Genomic DNA, 23524 nt, shown 5'->3' on the forward strand with positions numbered 1-23524 from the left:
ATCCTCAAAAATCCCTCTGGGACACTTTTCAATACACAGGGCTTGCAGCTTGCCTCGGGTGAATCCAAGTGATAAAGCCAGAGTCAGGCTCACACAGGATGAGTAAGTCAAGAAAAGCACATCCAGCCCATGAATGACAGGGCTACCCAGGACTCACATCCAAAGGTGATATTTTATATTTTTTTATTTCATAAGTTAAAATAGAGGAGATACAACGCGTTTCAGATAAGGTATATATCCTTCTTCAGGTATCATAAAAAACACAGTACAAATCCTACTAGTATAACATTCAATCACATTTATATATAGTAGTAAACCTTTTTATCCCAGCCTCAGAAACTTGATTTGGGATGTGGACCAAGTTCAGGAACACACCCACTGACTGATACAGCTTTGTCAACATTGATGCAAGAGAGAAAAAAAACACACACAAAAAAAACAAAAAAAACCCCTTTAAACTCTCTGTATGATATCTGTTGTGAATTTGGATTCTGGGCTCCCCCGGTGGCCGCTTGTGGAATTGGACTTGTCATCCTCTTTCCTGTTTCACCTGGTTCCATCAGTAGTGGGTGTCGCTATTTAAGCTCATTTCTCTGGTGGTTTCTTGCCGGTCAACAATGTTATCTGATGCCTCTCAGTGCTTGTTCCTGCTTCTAGACAACTACTAGATAAGTTGGACTTTTGTCCATGTTTTGTTTTGCCTATTTGTTCCAGTTCACAGCTGAAGTTTTGTTACTGTGTCTGGAAAGCTCTCGTTGATCAGGGATTGCTACTCTGGCGTTATGAGTTAATGCCAGAGTTTAAGGTAATCTCTGGATGGTGTTTTGTTAGTGTTTTTCTGCTGACCATGAAAGTATACTATCTGTCTTCTGCTATCTAGTAAGCGGACCTCAAATTTGCTAAGACTATTTTCCTGCTGCGTTTGTTGTTTCATCTGAACTCACCGTCATTATATGTGGGGGGCTACTGTCTTCTTTGGAATATTTCTCTAGAGGTGAGCCAGGTCTTATATTTCCCTCTGCTAGCTATTTAGGTCTTAGGCCAGAGCTGGGCATCTAGCGATAAATAGGAAATGCTACCTGGCTATTTCTAGTTGCGCGGCAGGCTTAGTTCATGGTCAGTATAGTTCCATCTTCCGAGAGCTTGTCCCTCTATAGGCTTGCTATGATCTCTGCCTGCAGAGATCATGACAGTTTGACCGGCCAATAAAGTGTTAAAGACCCAGGTTGAGAAAGGAGAGTTATAAGAAGTCTGCTGGAATTTTTTTTTTTTTTTTTTTTTTTTTTTTTTTCCTCCAGTCTGCCTTGCTGCAGTCTTTTTTCTCTCTCTCCTCCTAATCTCTGTATGCTCTGTGTGCACCTGACAATAATGGATCTCCAGAGTGTAACTGCGGGTTTGAATAATCTCATCACGAAAGTACAAAATTTACAAGATTTTGTGGTACATGCTCCGGTATCTGAGCCGAGAATTCCTTTGCCGGAGTTCTTCACAGGGAATAGAGCTAGCTTCCAGAATTTCCGAAATAATTGTAAGCTTTATTTGTCCCTGAAGTCTCGTTCAGCTGGAGACCCTGCTCAGCAGGTTAGGATTGTGATTTCCTTGCTCAGGGGTGACCCTCAAGATTGGGCCTTCTCATTGCCAGCAGGGGATCCTGCGTTACGCGATGTGGATGCGTTTTTTCTGGCCTTGGGCTTGCTTTATGAGGAACCTCATTTGGAACTTCAGGCAGAAAAAACTTTGATGGCACTATCTCAGGGGCAAGACGAAGCTGAAGTTTTCTGCCAAAAATTCCGTAAATGGTCTGTGCTTACTCAGTGGAATGAGTGCGCCTTGGCGGCAACTTTCAGAGAAGGTCTCTCTGATGCCGTTAAGGATGTTATGGTGGGGTTCCCTTTGCCTGCAGGTCTGAATGAGTCCATGACAATGGCTATTCAGATTGATAGGCGTCTGCGGGAGCGCAAACCGGTGCACCATCTGGCGGTGTCTATGGAAAAGACGCCAGAAAGTATGCAGTGTGATAGAATTCTGTCCAGGAGCGAGCGACAGAATTTTAGACGGAAGAATGGATTGTGTTTCTATTGTGGGGATTCTACTCATGTTATATCAGCATGCTCTAGGCGTACAAAGAAGCTTGATAAGTCTGTTTCCATTGGCACCATTCAGTCTAAGTTTATTTTGTCTGTAACCCTGATTTGCTCTTTGTCATCCATTGCCACGGACGCCTATGTTGACTCTGGCGCCGCTCTGAGTCTTATGGATTGGTCCTTTGCCAATCGTTGTGGTTTTGATTTAGAGCCTTTGGAGACTCTTATTCCTCTGAAGGGGATTGACTCCACCCCATTGGCTAATAATAAACCACAATACTGGACACAAGTAACCATGCGTATCAATCCGGATCACCAGGAGATTATTCGTTTCCTGGTGCTGTATAATTTACATGACGATTTGGTACTGGGATTGCCATGGTTGCAGTCTCACAACCCAGTCTTGGACTGGAGAGCAATGTCTGTGTTGAGCTGGGGATGTAAGGGTATTCATGGGGACGTACCTTTGGTTTCTATTTCGTCGTCCATTCCCTCTGAAGTCCCTGAGTTCCTCTCTGATTATCAAGACGTCTTTGACGAACCCAAGCTTGGGTCGTTACCTCCGCACCGTGAGTGCGATTGTGCCATAGATTTGATACCGGGTTGTAAATATCCAAAGGGTCGTTTGTTTAATTTGTCTGTGCCGGAACATGCTGCTATGCGGGAATATATAAAGGAGTCTTTGGAAAAGGGACATATTCGTCCATCTTCTTCTCCCTTGGGAGCTGGGTTTTTCTTTGTCTCAAAAAAGGACGGCTCTTTGAGACCATGTATTGATTATCGGCTTCTGAATAAGATCACTGTTAAGTATCAATACCCATTGCCATTGCTTACTGATTTGTTTGCTCGTATAGAGGGTGCTAAGTGGTTCTCTAAAATTGATCTTCGTGGGGCGTATAATTTGGTGCGGATCAGGCAGGGGGATGAGTGGAAGACCGCATTTAATACGCCCGAGGGCCACTTTGAGTATTTGGTCATGCCTTTTGGTCTTTCTAATGCCCCTTCAGTTTTCCAGTCTTTTATGCATGATATTTTCCGCGATTTTCTGGATAAATTTATGATAATATATCTGGATGATATTCTGATTTTTTCTGATGACTGGGACTCTCATGTCCAGCAGGTCAGGAGAGTTTTTCAGGTTCTGCGGTCTAATTCTTTATGTGTGAAGGGGTCTAAGTGCGTTTTTGGGGTCCAGAAAATTTCCTTTTTGGGGTATATTTTTTCTCCCTCTTCCATTGAGATGGATCCCGTCAAGGTGCAAGCTATTTGTGACTGGACTCAGCCCTCCTCTCTTAAGGGTCTTCAGAGATTTTTGGGCTTTGCCAACTTTTACCGCCGATTTATTGCTGGTTTTTCGGATGTCGTTAAACCACTGACTGATTTGACCAGACAAGGCGCTGATGTTGCTAATTGGTCCCCTCATGCTGTAGAGGCCTTTCAGGAGCTTAAGCGCCGTTTTGCCTCTGCCCCTGTGTTGCGTCAGCCTGATGTGAATCTGCCTTTTCAGGTTGAGGTTGACGCTTCGGAGATCGGTGCTGGGGCAGTGTTGTCGCAGAAAGGTTCCGACTGCTCCGTCATTAGGCCTTGTGCCTTCTTTTCTCGCAAATTTTCGCCCGCAGAGCGGAATTATGATGTTGGGAATCGGGAGCTTTTGGCCATGAAGTGGGCGTTTGAGGAGTGGCGCCATTGGCTCGAGGGGGCTAGGCATCAGGTGGTGGTATTGACTGACCACAAAAATTTGATTTATCTTGAGACTGCCAGACGCCTGAATCCTAGACAGGCGCGCTGGTCTTTATTTTTTTTCTCGCTTTAATTTTGTGGTGTCATACCTACCGGGTTCTAAGAATGTTAAGGCAGATGCCCTTTCTAGGAGTTTTGACCCGGACTCTCCTGGTAATTCTGAACCCACAGGTATCCTTAGGGAGGGAGTAATTTTGTCGGCCGTTTCTCCTGATCTGCGGCGGTCCTTGCAAGAGTTTCAGGCGGATAGACCGGATCGTTGTCCGCCTGATAGACTGTTTGTTCCGGATGATTGGACCAGCAGAGTCATCTCTGAGGTACATTCTTCTGCATTGGCAGGTCATCCCGGAATTTTTGGTACCAGGGATTTGGTGGCAAGATCCTTCTGGTGGCCTTCCCTGTCACGAGATGTGCGAGTCTTTGTGCAGTCATGTGACGTTTGTGCTCGGGCCAAGTCTTGTAGTTCTCGGGCTAGCGGACTGCTGTTGCCCTTGCCTATTCCTAAGAGGCCTTGGACACACATCTCGATGGATTTTATTTCAGATCTGCCTGTTTCCCAGAAGATGTCTGTCATCTGGGTGGTCTGTGACCGTTTCTCTAAAATGGTCCATTTGGTTCCTCTGCCCAAGTTGCCTTCTTCTTCTGAGTTGGTTCCTCTGTTTTTTCAGAATGTTGTCCGATTGCACGGTATTCCTGAGAATATTGTTTCTGACAGAGGTACCCAATTTGTGTCTAGATTTTGGCGGGCATTCTGTGCTAGGATGGGCATAGATTTGTCTTTTTCATCTGCTTTTCACCCTCAGACTAATGGCCAGACCGAGCGGACTAATCAGACCCTGGAGACATATCTGAGGTGTTTTGTCTCTGCTGACCAGGATGATTGGGTTGCTTTTTTGCCATTGGCAGAGTTCGCCCTCAATAATCGGGCCAGCTCTTCCACCTTGGTGTCCCCGTTTTTCTGTAATTCGGGGTTTCACCCTCGATTTTCCTCCGGTCAGGTGGAATCCTCGGATTGTCCTGGAGTGGATGCGGTGGTGGAGAGATTGCATCACATCTGGGGGCAGGTTATGGACAATTTGAAGTTGTCCCAGGAGAAGACTCAGCGTTTTGCCAACCGTCATCGTCGTGTTGGTTCTCGGCTTTGTGTTGGAGATTTGGTGTGGTTGTCTTCTCGTTTTGTCCCTATGAGGGTCTCTTCTCCTAAGTTTAAACCTCGGTTCATCGGCCCTTATAGAATATTGGAGATTCTTAATCCTGTTTCTTTCCGTTTGGACCTCCCTGCGTCCTTTTCCATTCATAACGTTTTTCATCGGTCGTTATTGCGCAGGTATGAGGTACCTGTGGTACCTTCAGTTGAGCCTCCTGCTCCGGTGTTGGTTGAGGGTGAGTTGGAGTACGTTGTGGAGAAAATTTTGGACTCTCGTGTTTCCAGACGGAGACTCCAGTATCTGGTCAACTGGAAGGGTTACGGCCAGGAGGATAATTCTTGGGTCAATGCATCTGATGTTCATGCTTCTGATCTTGTTCGTGCCTTCCATAGGGCTCATCCTGGTCGCCCTGGTGGATCTGGTGAGGGTTCGGTGCCCCCTCCTTGAGGGGGGGGTACTGTTGTGAATTTGGATTCTGGGCTCCCCCGGTGGCCGCTTGTGGAATTGGACTTGTCATCCTCTTTCCTGTTTCACCTGGTTCCATCAGTAGTGGGTGTCGCTATTTAAGCTCATTTCTCTGGTGGTTTCTTGCCGGTCAACAATGTTATCTGATGCCTCTCAGTGCTTGTTCCTGCTTCTAGACAACTACTAGATAAGTTGGACTTTTGTCCATGTTTTGTTTTGCCTATTTGTTCCAGTTCACAGCTGAAGTTTTGTTACTGTGTCTGGAAAGCTCTCGTTGATCAGGGATTGCTACTCTGGCGTTATGAGTTAATGCCAGAGTTTAAGGTAATCTCTGGATGGTGTTTTGTTAGTGTTTTTCTGCTGACCATGAAAGTATACTATCTGTCTTCTGCTATCTAGTAAGCGGACCTCAAATTTGCTAAGACTATTTTCCTGCTGCGTTTGTTGTTTCATCTGAACTCACCGTCATTATATGTGGGGGGCTACTGTCTTCTTTGGAATATTTCTCTAGAGGTGAGCCAGGTCTTATATTTCCCTCTGCTAGCTATTTAGGTCTTAGGCCAGAGCTGGGCATCTAGCGATAAATAGGAAATGCTACCTGGCTATTTCTAGTTGCGCGGCAGGCTTAGTTCATGGTCAGTATAGTTCCATCTTCCGAGAGCTTGTCCCTCTATAGGCTTGCTATGATCTCTGCCTGCAGAGATCATGACAGATATCATTCTATCCATTTGGAAATAACGTTCCCAAGCGATATATCCAAAACGTTTCTTTCCGGTTTAAAAGAGCATTCCTGTTTGCAACTCCAGAGGGTATCTGCTCCTCCTTAAAGTTTGATCAGTAACTGCTGGATGAGTGACAGGTGTAGCTCTGGTGCACTGAGAGCTCTGCTAAATTCAAACAGCACAATTGAAGGAGAACCAACTTGGAGACCAAAAGTTTCGAAAAATTATGGGCAGATACAACAAAAGTGGCATCCATTTCTATTTATTTAAAGTATTCAGACCCCTTTACATTTTTCACTCTTTGTTTCATTGCAGCCATTTGGTAAATTCAAAAAAGTTAATTTTTTTCTCATTAATGTACACTCTGCACCCCATCTTGACTGAAATAAACAGAAATGTAGTAATATTTGCAAATTTATTAAAAAAGATAAACTGAAATATCATATTGTTATAAGTATTCAGACCCTTGTGCTCAGTATTGAGTAGAAGCATGCTTTTGAGCTAGTACAGCCATGAATCTTCTTGGGAATGATGCAATAAGTTTTTCACACCTTGATTTGGGGATTCTCTGCCATTCTTTCGTGCATATCCTGGTGAACATTGGTGGACAGCCATTTTCAGGTCTCTCCAGAGATGTTCAATGGAGTTTAGGTCAGGGCTCTGGGGGTGTCAGTCAAGAATGGTCACAGAGTTGTTCTGAAGACACTCCTTTGGCTTGTTGGAAGGTGAACCTTCGGCCAAGTCTGAGGTCCAGAGTACTCTGGAACAGGTTTTCATCCAGGATATCTCTGTACTTGGCTGCATTCATGTTTCATTCAATGACAACCAGTCGTCCTGTCCCTGCAGCTGAAAAACAACCCCAAAGCATGATGCTGCCCCCACCATGTTTCACTGTTGGGATTTTATTGGGCAGGTGATGATCAGTGCCTCGTTTTCTCCACACCTACTCCTTATAATTATCACCAAAAAGGTCTACCTTCATCTTATCAGACCAGAGAATCTTATTTCTCATAGTCTGGGAGTCCTTCATGTATTTGTTAGCAAACTCTTTGCAGGCTTTTATATGTCTTGCACTGATGAGAGGCTTAAAATGGGCCACTCTGCGATAAAGGCCCGACTGGTGGAGGGCTGCAGTGACAGTTGATTTTGTGAAACTTTCTCCACTCTCTCTACTGCATATCTGGAGTTCAGTCACAGTGATCTTGGGGTTCTTCTTTACCTCTCTCACCAAGGCTCTTCTCCCCTGATTGCTCAGTTTGTCTGGACGACCAGGTCTAGGAAGACTTCTGGTGGTCCCAAACTTCTTCCATTTAAGGATTAAGGAGGCCACTGTGCTCTTAGGAACCTTGAGTGCTGCAGAAATTCTGTTGTAATCTTGGATAGATTTGTGCCAAACAAAGATCGCAGTGTTCCGGCGGCATAGGAAAGCATCGAGCAAGGAGGGGCCTCCCTGCGTGCTTCCCTGAGACCCTCAGAACAAAGCGATGTGATCGCGTTGTTCTGAGGGTCTCCTCCATCCTCCTCCCTGAAGTCCCCCTGATCCAAGTTGGCCACGGGGTCCTTCCGGGTCAAGCAGGGAGGAGGCTTGTCCGTGCCTTCTGAGAGCAGGCACCGGCAATTCTTTTGCACTGTCTGTCAGATCGCTGATCTGACACACTGCTGTGCAAAGTGTCAGATCAGCGATTTGACACTACACAGTGATGTCCCACCCTGGGACAAAGTAAAAAAGTTAAAAAAATAAAGTTAACGTGTAAAAATATTTTTTTTAAATTCCTAAATAAAGAAAAAATAAATATTGTTCCAATAAACACATTTCTTTGTGTAAAAAAACCCAAAAAAATAAAAGTACACATATTTATTGTCGCTGCATCCATAACGACCCGACCTTAAACTATCCCACTAAATAACCCCTTCAGTGAACACCGTAAGAAAAAAAAACATGGCAAAAAACAATGCTTTATCATCATACCATGAACAAAAAGTGGAATAACACGCGATCAAAAAGATGGATATAAAAAAATGGTACTGCTGAAAACATCATCTTGTCCCACAAAAAACAAGTTGCCACACAGCATCTGTAGCAAAAAAATAAAAAAGTTATAGCCCTCGGAATAAAGTGATGCAAAAATAATTATTTTTTATATAAAATAGTTTTTATTGTATAAAAGCGCCAAAACATAAAAAAAATATAAATGAGGTATTGCTGTAATTGTACTGACCTGAATAATAAAACTGCTTTTTCAATCTTGCCACACGCGGAGCGGTATAAATGCCCCATCCAAAAGAAATTCACGAATTGCTGGTTTTTGTTCATTCTGCCTCCCTAAAATCGTAATAAAAAGCAATCAAAAAATATGATGTGCTCAAAAACGGTACCATTAAAAAAACAAGACTTCACATGACTCTGTTGACCAAAATATGGAAAAATTATAGCTCTCAAAATGTGGTGATGCAAAAACTATTTTTTGCAATAAAAAGCGTCTTTTAGTTTTGACAACTTCCAAAAAAACCCTGCTATAAAAAACAGCTATAAATAGTAACACAAACCCCCCTTCATCACCTCCTTAGTTAGGGAAAAATAATAAAATAAAAAATGTATTTGTTTCTGTTTTCCCATTAGGGTTAGGGTTAGTGTTAGGGTTAAAGCTGTGGTTGTGGCAAAAGTTAGGGTTACGGTTGGGGCTAAAGTTAGCATTAGTGATGTGGATAAAGTTAGGGTTAGGGTTGGGGCTAGAGATTGGTTTAAAGTTTTGATTAGGTTTACAGTAGGGATTAGGGTTGGGATTAGGATTAGGGTTGTGGTTAGGGTTATGGTTAGGGTTGGGATTAGGGTTAGGGGTGTGTTGGGGTTAGGGATGTGGTTAGGGTTAGGGGTGTGGTTAGGGTTGGAATTAGGCTCAGGGGCGTGTTAGGGTTAGTGTTGTGGTTATGGTTAGGGTTGGGATTAGGGTTACGTTTTTTTGGGGGGTTAGGGTTGGAGTTAGAATTGAGACGTTTCCACTGTTTAGGCACATCAGGGGCTCTCCAAACGCGACATGGCATCCGATCTCAATTCCAGTCAATTCAGCGTTGAAAAAGTAAAACAGTGCTCCTTCCCTTACGAGCTCTGGTTTACCCCCACATATGGGGTATCAGCGTACTCAGGACAAATTGGACAACAACTTCAGCTGTCCAATTTCTCCTTTTACCATTGGGAAAATAAAAATTTGGGGGCTAAACATCCTTTTTGTGGGAAAAAATGATTTTTTATTTTCACGGTTTGGCGTTATAAACTGTAGTGAAACACTTAGCGGTTCAAAGTTCTCACAACACATCTAGATAAATTCCTTGTGGGGTCTATTTTCCAAAATGGGGTCAATTGTGGGGGTTTCTATTGTTTAAGTACATCAGAGGCTCTGCTAATGCAATGTGATGCCCACAGACCATTCCATCTAAGTCTGCTTTCTAAACAGCGCTCCTTCCCTTCCGAGTTCTGCCATGCATCCAAACGGTGGTTCCCCTCCCCACATATGGGGAATCAACGTACTCAGGACAAATTGGACAACAACTTTTGGGGTCCAATTTCTCCTGTTACCCTTTAGAAAATACAAAACTGTGGGCTAAAAAATCATTTCTGTGGGGAAAAAAAAAGATTTTTTATTTTCACGGCTCTGCGTTATAAAATGTAGTGAAACACTTGGGGGTTCAAAGTTCTCACAACACATCTAGATAAGTTCCTTGTGGGTCTAATTTCCAATATGAGAACACTTATAGGCAGTTTCCACTGTTTAGGCACATCAGGGGCTCTCCAAATGCGACATGGCGTCCAATCTCAAATCCAGTCAATTGAAAAGTCAAATGGCGCTCCTTCCTTCTGAGCTCTGCCATGCACTCAACAGTGGTTTACCCCCACATATGGGGTATCTGATTCATCAGGACAAATTGCACAACAACTTTTGGGGTCCACTTTCTCCTGTTACCCTTGGGAAAATAAAAAAATTGGCGGCGAAAAAGCTTTTTTGTGAAAAAATATGATTTTTTATTTTTTCGTCTCTACATTATAAACTTCTGTGAAGCATTTGGGGGTTCAAAGTGCTCACCACACATCTAGATAAGTGCCTTAGGTTGTCTACTTTCCAAAATCGTGTCACATGTGGGGGTTTCCACTGTTTAGGCACATCGGGGGCTCTCCAAACATGACATGTTGTCCGATCTCAATTCCAGTCAATTTTGCATTGAAAAGTCAAATGGCGCTACTTCCCTTCTGAGCTCTGGCATGCGCCCAAACAGTGATTTACCCCCAAATTTGGGCTACCAGAGTCATCAGGACAAATTGCACAACCAACTTTGGGGTCCAATTTCTTCTGTTACCCTTGGTGAAATAAAATAAATTGGATATGAACTAATTTTTGTGTGAAAAAAAGTTAAATGTACCTGAAAGGTTAAAAAACTTCTTGAATGTGGTTTTGAGCACTTGAGGGGTGCAGTTTTTAGATTGGTGTCACTTTTGGGTATTTTCTATCATATAGACCCCTCAAAGTGACTTTTTTCACAAATAAACACAAGTAATATTGAGGAAATGTTACCACTAACATGAAGTAAAATATGTCACGAGAAAATAATGTCAGAATCACTAGGATCCATGCAAGCGTTCCAAAGTTATAACCTTATAAAGGGACAGTAGTCAGAATTGTAAAAATTGGCCTGGTCATTAACTTGCAAACCACCCTTGGGGTTAAGGGGTTAAATATGAGTGTCTGAGCAAAGGGTCTGAATACTTATGACAATGTGATATTAGGGCTGGCGGAACGCACCAGATAAATATGAAGATAGTAATAAGGTGCGTTCACAGCTCGGGGTCCACCGAGCAAAGATGGAACCTGCTGCTAGGTAATGGCGACACAATATGGCGGTACTACGCCAGAATAAACATGGATTCCGTCACCCGGTATGAGCTGATGGGAACTCTGTTGCTTCACAGAGTCACAGGGAAACAAAGGAAACGCTGTTCCCTGTTAGCAGTCACAGGGTGCAGCAGATGGATGCTAGTGGGATCTCTGAAATTCACCCCCACTATGCTGGTGATTGATCTCGCTCTGACCCTTGGTGGCTTTTGAGCCAACGCATGAGGATGCCCTGAGTCAGATGCTGAGATCAAGCGGGAATTCCCACCCTACACTGACCGGTTGTCAGGACTAATTAAAGATTTGCTGGACAGAGTACGTACAGCGCCGCTCTGGCGGACGCCACTGACCACCCTAACTTGGGCTAGGAAAGCGCACTGGTTGCGCTACATTGGTGGTGGCTGCTAATTGGCACAGTAATTCGTGTCTAGTACTGGATGGCACAATCTGGTGCTAGGTAGCTCAATCACCCAAGTCCTTTCAACAACACAAGGGATGGGAATGATTAGGAGCTTTCACCAGTTTCAGTCATGCATACACACACACAATTTCAGATTTATACTAGCACATGGCCGAGCGGCCATGCAAACCTTTTAAAGCTGTAGCCTTCAGGGACCTTCCTAGTAATCCAATCGAAGATGCTACAGGACCTGAGCATGTGACCCACAACCTCCTATGAGAAGTCATTCCGTGGGCATGCTCAGTAGAAGAAAAGCAGGACTTAGTCCCTGGAACATCTGCTTGCCGCTGAACAGTGCTTGTCACAAAGGCTGAGCCCGGAAAGTTAGCTGTAACCAAATGCACAGTATCTGCTTGAGCCTGATGCTGGGATTGCCATTTTGGCTAAGCAGGCTCCATTGTGGCTGGAGGAGAATGGGAGACCGCAGAGGAGATGTTTTGAGATTCCCCCTGTGAGGTGGTGGGAATTTGACATCTAACAATGTGATTTATCAGATTTTCTTTTTTTTAAATAAAATTTGCAAACATTTCTACATTTCTGTTCTCTTCAGTCAAGATGGGGTGCAAAGTGTAAATTATTGAGAAAAAAATTGAACTTTTTTGAATTTACCAAATGGCTGCAATAAAACAAAGAGTGAAACATTTTAAGGAGTTTGAATACTTTCAATTTTTCAATACCCACTGTATATTGCCCCAAAAATTCCACAGTGCTATACAGACATTAGTGGCACTGTCCCCATTAGGTCTCATAATCTAAATTTCCTTTCAGTGTGTCAAGAAATATGAGAACCCGGAGGAAACCCTCACAAACACGGGAAGAACAAAGAAACTTCCTGCAGAAACTGTCTTTGGTGGGGTTGGAACCCAGGACTCCAGCACTGAAAGGCTGTTAATGTTTTTGCATTGGCTACTCAACTTTCCTGGATTTGGAAGCCTGTCTCACTGCTATCTTTTTGGAAAACCACTGTCAAGATTGTCTTCTAGAATGTTTTGATACTGCAGCGTGGGAGCATCTGATTCCACAAAGGGAAGCAACTGGCAAAATTTACTTTTGTATCGTAGATTGAGCAGACTGGCAAACCAATTGTCAGCACTATTTTAAATCTTAAAAATACGGACAAAAATCATGTTGCTTATAGTTCTGCAATATGGCGCTCATGGGTTGGTTTCATGAGGTCCAAGTCCATAGTGTGTTGGTGGTGGGATAACACTCAAGCTTGCTTCTCCCATCCCTTTCCTGGCAACAATGGACAACAGAGAATGAATCATCATCCTTTTCATCACCTAACTGTTAGGCGTCCATCACCTCTTCCTCATCGGCCTTCTCCTCATCCTACTCCGCTTGTTCCTCCTTTGGCATCCGCCTGTGAGAAGATAGACCTGAACTTAGAGCTATTGTTAACCCTTCTGTATCTTTCTCTTCCCCAAGTCCATCACCACCTCCTGTCCTGACTATTCAAAGTGTGCTCCAGTATGTAGATGACTGGAATAGTGAAGATGATGATGGCATTGTCAGTGCTAACCATCTTAGTGGCCATTTTGAAGGGTGCAGAGGTACTTCATCTGTGTCCACTTTGCAAGTGTGAATTGCATCACGCCAAAAGTTCATTGGGCAAGGCTATGCAAAATGCCATACTGCACCAGGTCTTGGCGCTGTGCAACAGTTGCTGCAACATATGCATAATTGAATTACACAGTGTTGTCACATCACATGTCAGGCCAAAAGATAGCTATACCAACTTAAGTGGAATGGCAGATGTGAGCACACGACGACAATGGTTTCTGCAGAAGCGCATCCAGGCTAGGACAGTGGCAGAGGAATTGTTGGAATGTGTGTCCATTAAGTCAGAGGTTGAGGGCATGGATGGAGGCCCAGGAGAAGGTGGAGAAGGCAGAAGCACTAGAGGAAGTGTTAGAGGGCCTCCCCCTCACTAGATTTTCCCCTCTCCAGTCCATCCATAAGACAGCAGCCAGAGTAATTTGGCTAATTGGTACTCGGATGCCAACACTCTGTGGAAGTCATTGCACTGGCTGCCCATACATTATAGGATCCAATTTAAACAGCTTTTTCTCACCCACAAAGCTCCCCAAAGTGTGGTACCCCTATACATCTCCTCCTTCATTTTCTGTTTGTGTTTATCAGCCTACCCACTTGCTACACTCCGCACTGTACCTCCCACTACTGGCTCCAAGATGTCTTATGAGTTACACCTATGTACAGTATGTACCGCTGTATGATCATTGCTAAAACCACAATAAAACCACACTCCATGTTGCCACCACCAATCCTGTTTTAAAAAAAATAAATACAGGCTAATTGGACGTCATTCTTCTTTGGAGGTTAACACTATCAGGGTTTTCTTTCATCTCTCCCTCAGAGTAGTGGTCATATACCATCTCCCAGGCTCATCCACCCACTTCCTTGACCACTTTTCTGCCTTTCTGCCACGCATCATATTATCAGAATTGCTAAGCCTTATCCTGGGAGACTTTAACAGCCCCACCTCACCAACTGCATCCCAGCGTCTATCTCTACCCACTTCTCGTGGCCTTTCCCAACTTTCAAACTCTATGAAAATTTTGCAGGAGACTGAGAGGAGGAGAGAGAAAACCAGAGAGCTAGCACAATTAAATGATATATATTGCAAACAATCGTGATACATATATATGCATATATGCTCACCTTTGGGGTTTGTGCAGGATAGGTACAAGGCTACATAGCAATTTGATCACAAATGGGCATCCAACCTTGTGGTATGCTACCCTTTCGATGGGTATGAAGTTGTGTTGGTCCTGTTGCATTCACAACTCTAAGGGATATGAAAGAAAAGAAAATGGAGGTCCTCCCCAATTTCTTTTCTCACAGCTTTAAAACTCTGAGGCACACAAAGACGGTAACAACCCTAATTTGGTATTTGTTCATCTCAGTGCAATCTCCTACCTAGATAGCTCACCTCTCATCTTTTCTCACACATGAAATTAGGACTAACCACAACTTACACATTTTTAGGCACTGCCTAAAAACATATCTGTTTAGGACGACTTGTCACATTTAGTGTTGAGCGAATATATTCGGCACTATTCGTTACTTGCATGAATAGTACGCTATTTGGGCTATTTGTGACTCAGCAAGTAACCAATGAACATGCTGGGCTTGCTTGCCAGACACAGCAATGCCGTTGCCATCTTTGGTGTGGAATTACCATGGTTGGCTTATCTTACATCATCATAGAGGATAGTTATGCCCTGCCGGCACCATCTTCTGCACATTACATGCGGAAACAGAGCAATAAGAGCCTAGTGTGAGCATAGAAAGAGTGAAAGCAGCATATAAGGAGAGTCCAAAAAGCTCTTATAAGAGATACTGAGAGTGAAGATTAGTTCTCTGTTAGGTTGAGAAAGCGTAGGGAGAGATTTAATATGAGGGAGAGAGAAAGGCAGGCAGGGAGTTAGAATTGCAAGTACATTCTGCAGATCTCTGCTAGTTTGCATTGTGAATAGTGAAGGAACATATTGTGGGATTACGGAGAGAGGCAGGGTTTCATATCCAGTACCATAACATACAAAACAGCTCTTTTAGAGCAAAATAATATTCCTGAGTACCAGGATATACTAAACCACTTTTTAAAAGCTAAATAATATTCCTCAATCACAGCAGATACAAAACCACTCTATTTTAACAGCTAAATAATATTCCTCAATGGCAGCATTCACTAAAAATCTTTTTTAGAGCAAAATATTATTCCTCTCCTATTGTTGAAATAGCATTTATTTATCTAGCAGTTGTGTGACAGCCACAAAGCTTGCTGACATAAGCACACATCACTATTTACTAGTAATTTACATGAGTCTGCTGTTGGCATGCGTCATAAAGGTGATTTAAAAAAATTACTTTCCTATTGGTTAAATAAATAGCATTTATTTAACTAGATGGGTATTTCCTGAAGGAACTACAGATAGTGCTTTGGAATGGTGCCCGGGTTGCCCCAGCAAGACTTTCACACTTGGGTGCCCCTCAGGCGCTGGTTTGGTAGTTGTAGCCACTCTGGGTCCGATTTGGTGGGTGGGGTCACTGGGTACGATTTGGCGGGCAGCGCCACTCTGGGTCCGATTTGGCGGGCGGCGCCACTCTGGGTCCGATTTGGTGGGCGGCGCCACTCTGGGTCCGATTTGGTGGGCGGTGCCACTCTGGGTCCGATTTGGCGGGCGGCGCCACTCTGGGTCCGATTTGGCGGGCGGCGCCACTCTGGGTCTGATTTGGCGGGCGGGGCCACTCTGGGTCCGATTTGGCGGGCGGCGCCACTCCGGGTCCGATTTGGCGGGCGGCGCCACTCCGGGTCCGATTTGGCAGGCGGCGCCACCCTGGGTCCGATTTGGCGGGCGGCGCCACCCTGGGTCCGATTTGGCGGGCGGCACCACCCTGGGTCCGATTTGGCGGGCGGCGCCACTCCGGGTCCGAATTGGCGGGCGGCGCCACTCCGGGTCCGATTTGGCCGGCGGCGCCACTCCGGGTCCGATTTGGCCGGCGGCGCCACTCTGGGTTCGATTTGGTGGGCGAGGCCACTCGGGGTCCGATTTGGTGAGCTGCGCACCTCAGGATCCGATTTGGTGGGCGGGTCACTTTAAGAGTTGATATTATCTGGCAAAACTGTGTCTTGGTAGAGTTCGTAGGCATTGGCATGGTAACTGTGTCTGACTGCGCATATCAATGAGCTAATCAGCCAGGTGGCAGTTGGCAGTTATTTTTAGAAATTGCCTCAGAAATCAGGCCCATTATAAACGTATGGGAAAATTTCCCTATTGAAATGCATTGAAACACTTTTTTCAAACGCAAATTGCGCCAAAACTACAAATCCGATCGACACGAAAAATAATTAGCACACCTCTTGGGGACGCTGGCTTCGAAATGACACCTCACTGGAGTCTGTGAGTGAAGCGGTTCGGGTAGGCGGAGTCACTCTGGGTCTGGGTGTTGGCTGCTGCTGTGTGGAAGGAGCTCCTGGGAAGGGAGATTTTTCACCTGGACTTTTTGCCTACCCCTTCCCAGGAAGCAAGGACTGTTCCTGGGACTGAGCTTCGGGGCTGAGCTCCTGGCTCCCACCCCCCAGTGCAAGCCGGCTGGGGGTGGGAGGCCTTGCATATCATCGGGAAGCCCCGTGTGCCATCTAGCCTCCCGGAGGAGGAGAGGCGGCCAGTGGAGGTGCGGCGGTGAGCCCCCTGATATGGGGCTCTAAGGTGGCTGGGGAGCCGATTACCACCTATGGCTCCCGAATACACGTGCACCTCTACGAGTACGGGGAGGCCGCCAAACAGCTAAGGATACTCCGGGAGGAGTTGAAGGGAGCCAGGGCAACTGCAAAGTGCCGGCTCCCTGCCTCAAGAAGAGCTGAGGTCTCCGCCACGGTGGAGAGGCTGAAGGGGTCGATAAACTCCCTGGAACAGCGTAGAGCGGAGATCCTGGCGGGAAGCGGCCCCTTCGAGGAGAAGTTGCGCAACGAAGACCGGTTTAGGGCCATGACCGGTGGGTCTCCTGAGGGGTCAGGAGACCCCTACCAGGTGGAGAAAGAGGAGGAGGAGGAGGAAGATGGCGGTCCATCTGCGCCATACCCACCTGAAGGCCTGGGGAGTAACAGCACCCAGGTATCGTATAGTGGGATAGCCCCTGAGCAAGTGGCCCTCCCGCCAGACTCCAGTAACTCGGAGGAAAGCGGGAGCGAGGGGGAGGATGGTGGTGGTACCAGCAGTCAGGGGGGCTGCCTCATCCTGCAGCAAGTGCGGCAGATCGAGTCCCCAGCACGGTTTGGCGAGCTGTTGTTTGGGGACGAGGTCTGCGAGGATGGGGCAACCGGGAGGGGGAAAAAAACGGAAGAAGGCGAAAAAGGAGTCCGTTGTAGAGAAATTGGTCTACGTCCCCCTTTCCGGGGTTCCCCTGTCCCGTTGTGCGGAACCCGCTACCCACCCCGGCTCGGGCCCTGTTGTGGGTCCGCAGCGAGGGAGCGGGGAGAGGAAAGTCTGCCCGGATCGGAGTGCCATTCCTGGTGGTGGTAGTTCTGATTTGGGCAGTGATATGGAGTGCGGTGCCGGTGGTAATGTTTGTGGTGGAGGTGCTCGGGCCAAGTCCCCTGTGGCAGGGGGGGCTGGCCCGGCACCTGGTGTGCAGTCAGCCGGGGCCGCATCTCCGGCGGCGAGAGCTGGGGTGTCCGGGTCCCCCACATGCGGATCCGCTCATAAGGCTGGATCTTTTTCGGGGGCCCGGGGATCAGGAAAGGGCGCGTTTAAAGCTAAGACACAGTGCAAGGTGCTGGTCGCTCCCCTGCCGGTGTCCGTGGCCAGGTCGGGGACCCCCGTGCGCGGAGCCAGTGATGGGTCTGTGCCGGGGGCCCCGCCGCCACTGGACGCCGAGGGGGAGTGGCCTGTGCTGATGGGTTCAGCGGTGGTGGTGGCTGGTGCGGGAGCTATGCCCCTTGGTGTCAGTACCGTGGGGGGCCCTGGGCGTACCCCGGGGTCTCCAGTGCGGGTGGCGTCGGGGGGCGTGGCTTCCCCAGCTGCGGCCCCAGTTGTCCCCTCCATGCCTGTGCCTGGGGCCCGTGAGGGGGGCGTGGCCTCCCCGAGTGTTGCCCGGCCCGCTGTGGTTGTGGCATGCGGGGGGGGTGTGCCCTCCTCGGCTGCTGTCCCACCCGCCTCTGTGGTTGCGGCCGGCGGGGGGGCGCAGCCTCGGTGGTCGCGGGACCCCCCGCTGTGATCGCGGGACCCCCCGCTGTGATCGCGGGACCCCCCGCTGTGATCGCGGTCGATGGAGGGGGCGTGGCCTGTGCGGCTGCGGCCCCGCCCACTGGTGTTGTGTCCAGCGGAGGGGGCGTGGCCTCGGCGGGTCGGCCGCGAGTGGCTCCGCCCACTCAGGGGAAACATGTATGCAACATTAAACCAGCGGTACAAGCCGGCAAGGGGGTGCCGGGGTACCCTGCCCACTTAACGTCATCTGGTGGTGCGGGGGCTCCGGTGCCTGAAGATCCAACTGACGGTGGTCCCGGTATGGAGCAGGGTCCGGTGGCAGAGTCCGGCCTTGCTCCAAGTAATAGAGTAAAAAAAATGGCTGCCGCAGAGAGCTCAGAAGGTGCTGCTGCTCCTGAGCCCAGGCAGGGCAGAGTGACTGTTCAACATTGCTCTGCGGGCCTTAAAGGGGCAGCGGCGCCCCTGGAGAAAGTGAGTGCACCAGGAAGCGTGCAGCAGGAGCCCCCAGCAGGAGGAAAGAAGGTTAGAGAGAAAAAAAAACATTGTGTTAATAATAATAAAAATGATACCGGGGTGAATGTGGCCGTGGCGAATGTGGATATGAATGACGGTATGGATGGTGTGTTGTGTGTTGGGGATGTGGGGGAGGGTATGAGTGGTGTTGCAGGTGTGGATGTTGGTGGTGCGGATGGTGGTATGGATGGCGGTGCGGATGATGGTATGGATGTAGGCGGTGGGGGGGAGGCTGGTCCATCTGCCCCCCCAGTCGCTCCCCTCCCCCTTTCTTTTGCGAGGGTGGTGGCTGGGGCTCCAGGGGGTTCACGGGGGGCTCGGGGGGTCTCCTCGCCTCTGGGTTCCGGGGACGGCGTTTTGCAGCGCCGTTTTCTGGAAGCCCTAAAAAACGGAGAGCGGTCGATCCTGGTAGAGGGAAGAGAGGTGGACCTGTCTTTCTGGCTGGAGAGACATGGCCTGGCCGCCTTCCAAGATAGAAGGGAGGGGGAAACCGTATGGTCCCTCCCGACAGCCGGGCAGGGGGTGGCGAGGAGGAATGTAGTCCGTCTTCGCTGGAGGGGCAGTGAAGCTTGCCCACCCAGGAGTAGGGTGGTGGAGCTCCTCCTGAAGATGGGCTTTGGGGTAGTTGACATCTTTGCCCTGATTCATCCTGCGGCCACCCTCTTCTTTGACATCAGTTTCGTGCGGCCAGAGGGGCTTGAGCTCTTCTGGTCAAATTACGAGCTGGTGAAGGGGGAGCCCGGCTGGCGAGATTTCGCTGTACAAGCGGTATCTCGCCAAAATGGTGTGAAGAGGGTGACCGTTATAACATGTAACTACTCAGTCTCTGGTGTTGACATCCTGACATGGCTTTCCCGCTATGGGGAAGTCACGGACGTCCCTAAAAAAAATCTGGATGAATTTGGCATTTGGTCAGGGGGCTGGACCTTCATGATGAAGTTGAAGGTCTCAGGGGGTACTGTCACCCACATCCCTTCCTCGGCGTTCATTGGAAGGGACCGGATCCTGATCTTCTACCAGGGGCAGCTGAAGGTCTGTCACAGGTGCGGTGATCCCCGCCACTTCAGTGCAAGCTGCAAGGTGCAGAAATGTGCCTTGTGTGGCGGGGTAGGCCATCTCGCTGCATCCTGTAAGGATATTCGGTGTAACCTGTGTGGTGATCTGGGTCACCCGTACAGCCGCTGCCCTCGCTCTTTCTCCAATGCTGCCGCTAGCCGGGCGGGGGGAGGCCGTGAGGGGGAAACCTCTGGCGGTTCAACCTCTGCCGTGGTAGGTGGTGGTGGCGGGGGAGGGGCTGAGGGGCCAGTGAGGAGAGACAGAGCCCGGGGTCCTGCCCACCAAAGGAGGCAGGAAAGGCGCCACGGGGGTGGGGGGCAGGGAGAGCCTCAGGCAACTGGGGTAATGTCTGCTCCCCCCTCTGAGGCATTGGCTGTTGTCGCTGAGGCCCCGGGGGAGGCGGAGGTGTGCGAGGAGATCAGGAGGATGGAGAGGGAGGACAACAGGGCTGACTCCGACAACTCCTCCCAGTATAAAAGTGTGGATGAGGAGGTCACGGATCAGCCGACAGTAAAACAGGGTGAAAAACATCGTACCAAAAAAAGGGGGAAGAAGAAAAAGAGGGTTGCTAAGCCTTCTGGTCCTTCGCCCCCTCCCCTGACCGTAGATGTGCCAACGGAAGGGCTCACCGGCTCCCCTCTGATTGCCCTCTCCAACCGGTTCCAAGCCCTCGAGGACTCTGCTGAGCCGGAGGTCGAGGGTGAGGGGCCGGGGGCGGCACCTGGGGGGCTTTTGGGGGGCGGCGCAGTCTGTCCTCCGGGGGACGTTGTTTCCTCTGGGGGGGGGACTGACCCGGAACCCAGAGGCGAGGACACCACCAAAATGGACACCTCGTCATCCTTAAAGAGGAAAAAGATGTCTGGTGTTGTCCCTTCTTCGGGGGGGAAAAGTGAGGATGACGGGGTGGGGAAGAAGAAGGCCGTCTAACTTAATCACCCATGATGGCGGAACTCACCCCGTTGACTCTGGCGTCGATTAATGTCGCCAGCATAAAGTCTGATGCGGCTAGATTTGCGGCCTTCGATTTTTTCACCCGATTTGAGGCTGAAATTTTGTTTTTGCAGGAGACCAGACTAACAGACATGGGGGTCATCCACAAAGCTAAAAAGGAGTGGAGGTGTGGGCCCTCATACTGGTCTCTTGTGGCCGAGCCGTATAGCGGGGTGGCGGTCCTTTTTAAGACCGCTGAGGTGGAATGCCGACGGGTTATTGAGATAGAAATGGGGAGGTGCCTGGTCTTAGACGTCTTCATGAGGGGACAGGAGCTTCGGCTCATAAACATCTACGGCCCACAGTCTAAGTGGGACCGTAAATGTCTCTTCATGAAGATCAAGCCCTTTCTTTTTACGAGCCGGCAGGTGGTCTTCGGTGGGGATTTCAACACCATTACGAGATCCCGTGATAGGGGGGGTCCCGGAGGCCGCCTGGCTTATGATAGCATAGCCCTAAATAGTCTAGCTAGTGAAGCTTGCCTGGTGGATGTCCACATATGGCACACCCCAGGTCACGGGGGTTTCACCTTTCATAGAGGTAGCAGTAGGTCTAGAATAGACAGGTTTTTTTTGAAGGAGGATGCCATCTTTTCCGCAGTGTCCGCCGTTGAGGTGGAGTTCTCCGATCACTGTTTAATTTTCTTTTCTCTGAATGTTACAGAGACACCCCGGATGGGAAGAGGGCTGTGGAAGCTGAATTCATCCCTTCTGGAAGAGGCGGAGGTGAGACAATCCTTTGAGGCTTTTCTTCAGAGCCAGGTACCGCTTTTGGATCTCTGTAGTACTAAGTCTGAGTGGTGGGAGATCTTCAAGAAAAGGGTGGCGGGGTTCTTCCGTCAGCTCTCGAGCCTCAGAAGCCTGAACAGGCATCGCTTGTATCAGGACCTGAGGAGGAAACTCGAGCAGCTCGTCTCGACTGGAGGCGACCGAGAGGAAATCTCCAGAGTGAAATCTTTGCTCAAGGGGTGTCAGTATGATAGGCACGCATCTTTGGTTTTTGAGAGGGACTTCTGGAAGTACCGCTCACCCGACCCTTACAGAAACTGTAAGATGTCAGTGAATTGTAAGGTGGTGACAGGACTGATCGACAGTACGGGTTCCCTGAACAGATCCAAATCAGGGATCCTGGAGGTGGTCAGGTCCTTTTACTCACGCCTCTTGAGGAAGAGGGATCTGGATCGAGATGGGATGTCGGCTTTCCTGGCTGAAACTGTTCCTGAGCCAGGAGATGACCCCTCTCTTCATGTTTTGGCCGAGGTAATCAGGGAAGAGGAAGTGAGACTGGCCATTGATGGGCTCCGGCCCAAAAAATCGCCAGGTCCGGATGGCTTAACATCCGAGTTCTACAAGACTTTTAGGGACTCCTTGGTCCCCCTCTTGACTGAGGTGTTTAATGAGTGCCTCTCCTCGGGTGCTCTTCCCAGTTCAATGAGGAAGTCAGCTCTGATTATCTTGTCAAAGGGTAAGGACCCGTCCCGTATCGAGAATTGGCGTCCCATAGCGCTTCTCGATACGGACCGAAAGATTCTGGCAAAGGTGTTGTTTAATCGGCTGGTGAAGTTTGCACCCCGGCTCCTTTCGGGGGCTCAGCACTGCTCTGTTCCAGGCCGCAGTACTTTTAGTGCTGTGCTCGGTGTCCGAGAGGCAGTGGAGCAGGGCATTGCGGGTCGCTGGAAGGGGTACTTGCTGTCCATAGACCAGGCAAAGGCTTTTGACCGGGTGGATCATGAGTACCTCTGGTCTGTCCTTCTGAGGTACGGTCTGCCGGGGAGGTTTGTCAATTGGTTAAAGACCTTGTATGAGGGGGCTGAGACTTTCCCGCTCGTGAACGGTTGGGTTGGTCACCCTTTTGAGGTGAGCTCCGGAGTCCGTCAGGGCTGTCCTCTGAGCCCACTTTTATACGTGTTCGCGATCGATCCCTTCTTAAGGAGGGTAGATCGTGGACCGTTGGTGGGAGTCGGGATGGACCGGGCGGAGCCGGGGGCCACTCTGAGGGTGGTAGCGTACGCCGACGACGTGTCCCTTTTCGTATCCTCGAGAGAGGAGGCGGATTGGGTCATGTCTGAGGTCGTGTGCTACTCGGAGGCTTCCGGGTCCATGATCAACCGGGAAAAGTGCGAGAGTCTCTGGCTGGGAGGGGGAGATCCAAGTTTTGATCTCCCGGACACCCTTCCAGGGCCCCAGTCCTCCGCTAAGATCTTAGGCATCAATTTTGGCCCAGGGGACTATCCCCAACAAAATTGGGAAGGCAGGCTCAAGATTGCCGCCCAGAAGGTGGACCAGTGGAAGGGTTGGTCTTTAACCCTGAGGGAAAGGGTCAGCTTGGCCAAGGGTTATTTGCTTCCTTTGTTAATTTACTTGGGCAGTGTCTGCATCTTGCCGGAATCTCTCTGGACGTGGGTCTATAGCCTATTCTTCCAACTGTTATGGGGGAACAGGCTTAACCTAATCAAGAGGGAGGTCACGTACCGCACGAGGAGACTAGGTGGGTTGGGTATGGTCAACCCAGTGGTGTTCTTAGTGAACACCTTTCTTAAGACCAACATTGCCAACCTCTGGACAGAGAGGGCTCCTCCGTGGGTATTCTCCTGCAGGGGATGGTTTTGGCCTTTCTTCCAGGAATGGGAGACAGGAGGGCAGGTGAAGGACCTGCGCACACCTCATGGACATCTCCCGGCTTATGCTACCCCGGCTCTGAAGGTGATCCGCCGGTGGGGTCTGGGAATGTGG

This window comes from Ranitomeya variabilis, chromosome 5 (assembly GCF_051348905.1).
Source record: "Ranitomeya variabilis isolate aRanVar5 chromosome 5, aRanVar5.hap1, whole genome shotgun sequence".
In the NCBI taxonomy this organism is placed as follows: Eukaryota; Metazoa; Chordata; class Amphibia; order Anura; family Dendrobatidae; genus Ranitomeya; species Ranitomeya variabilis.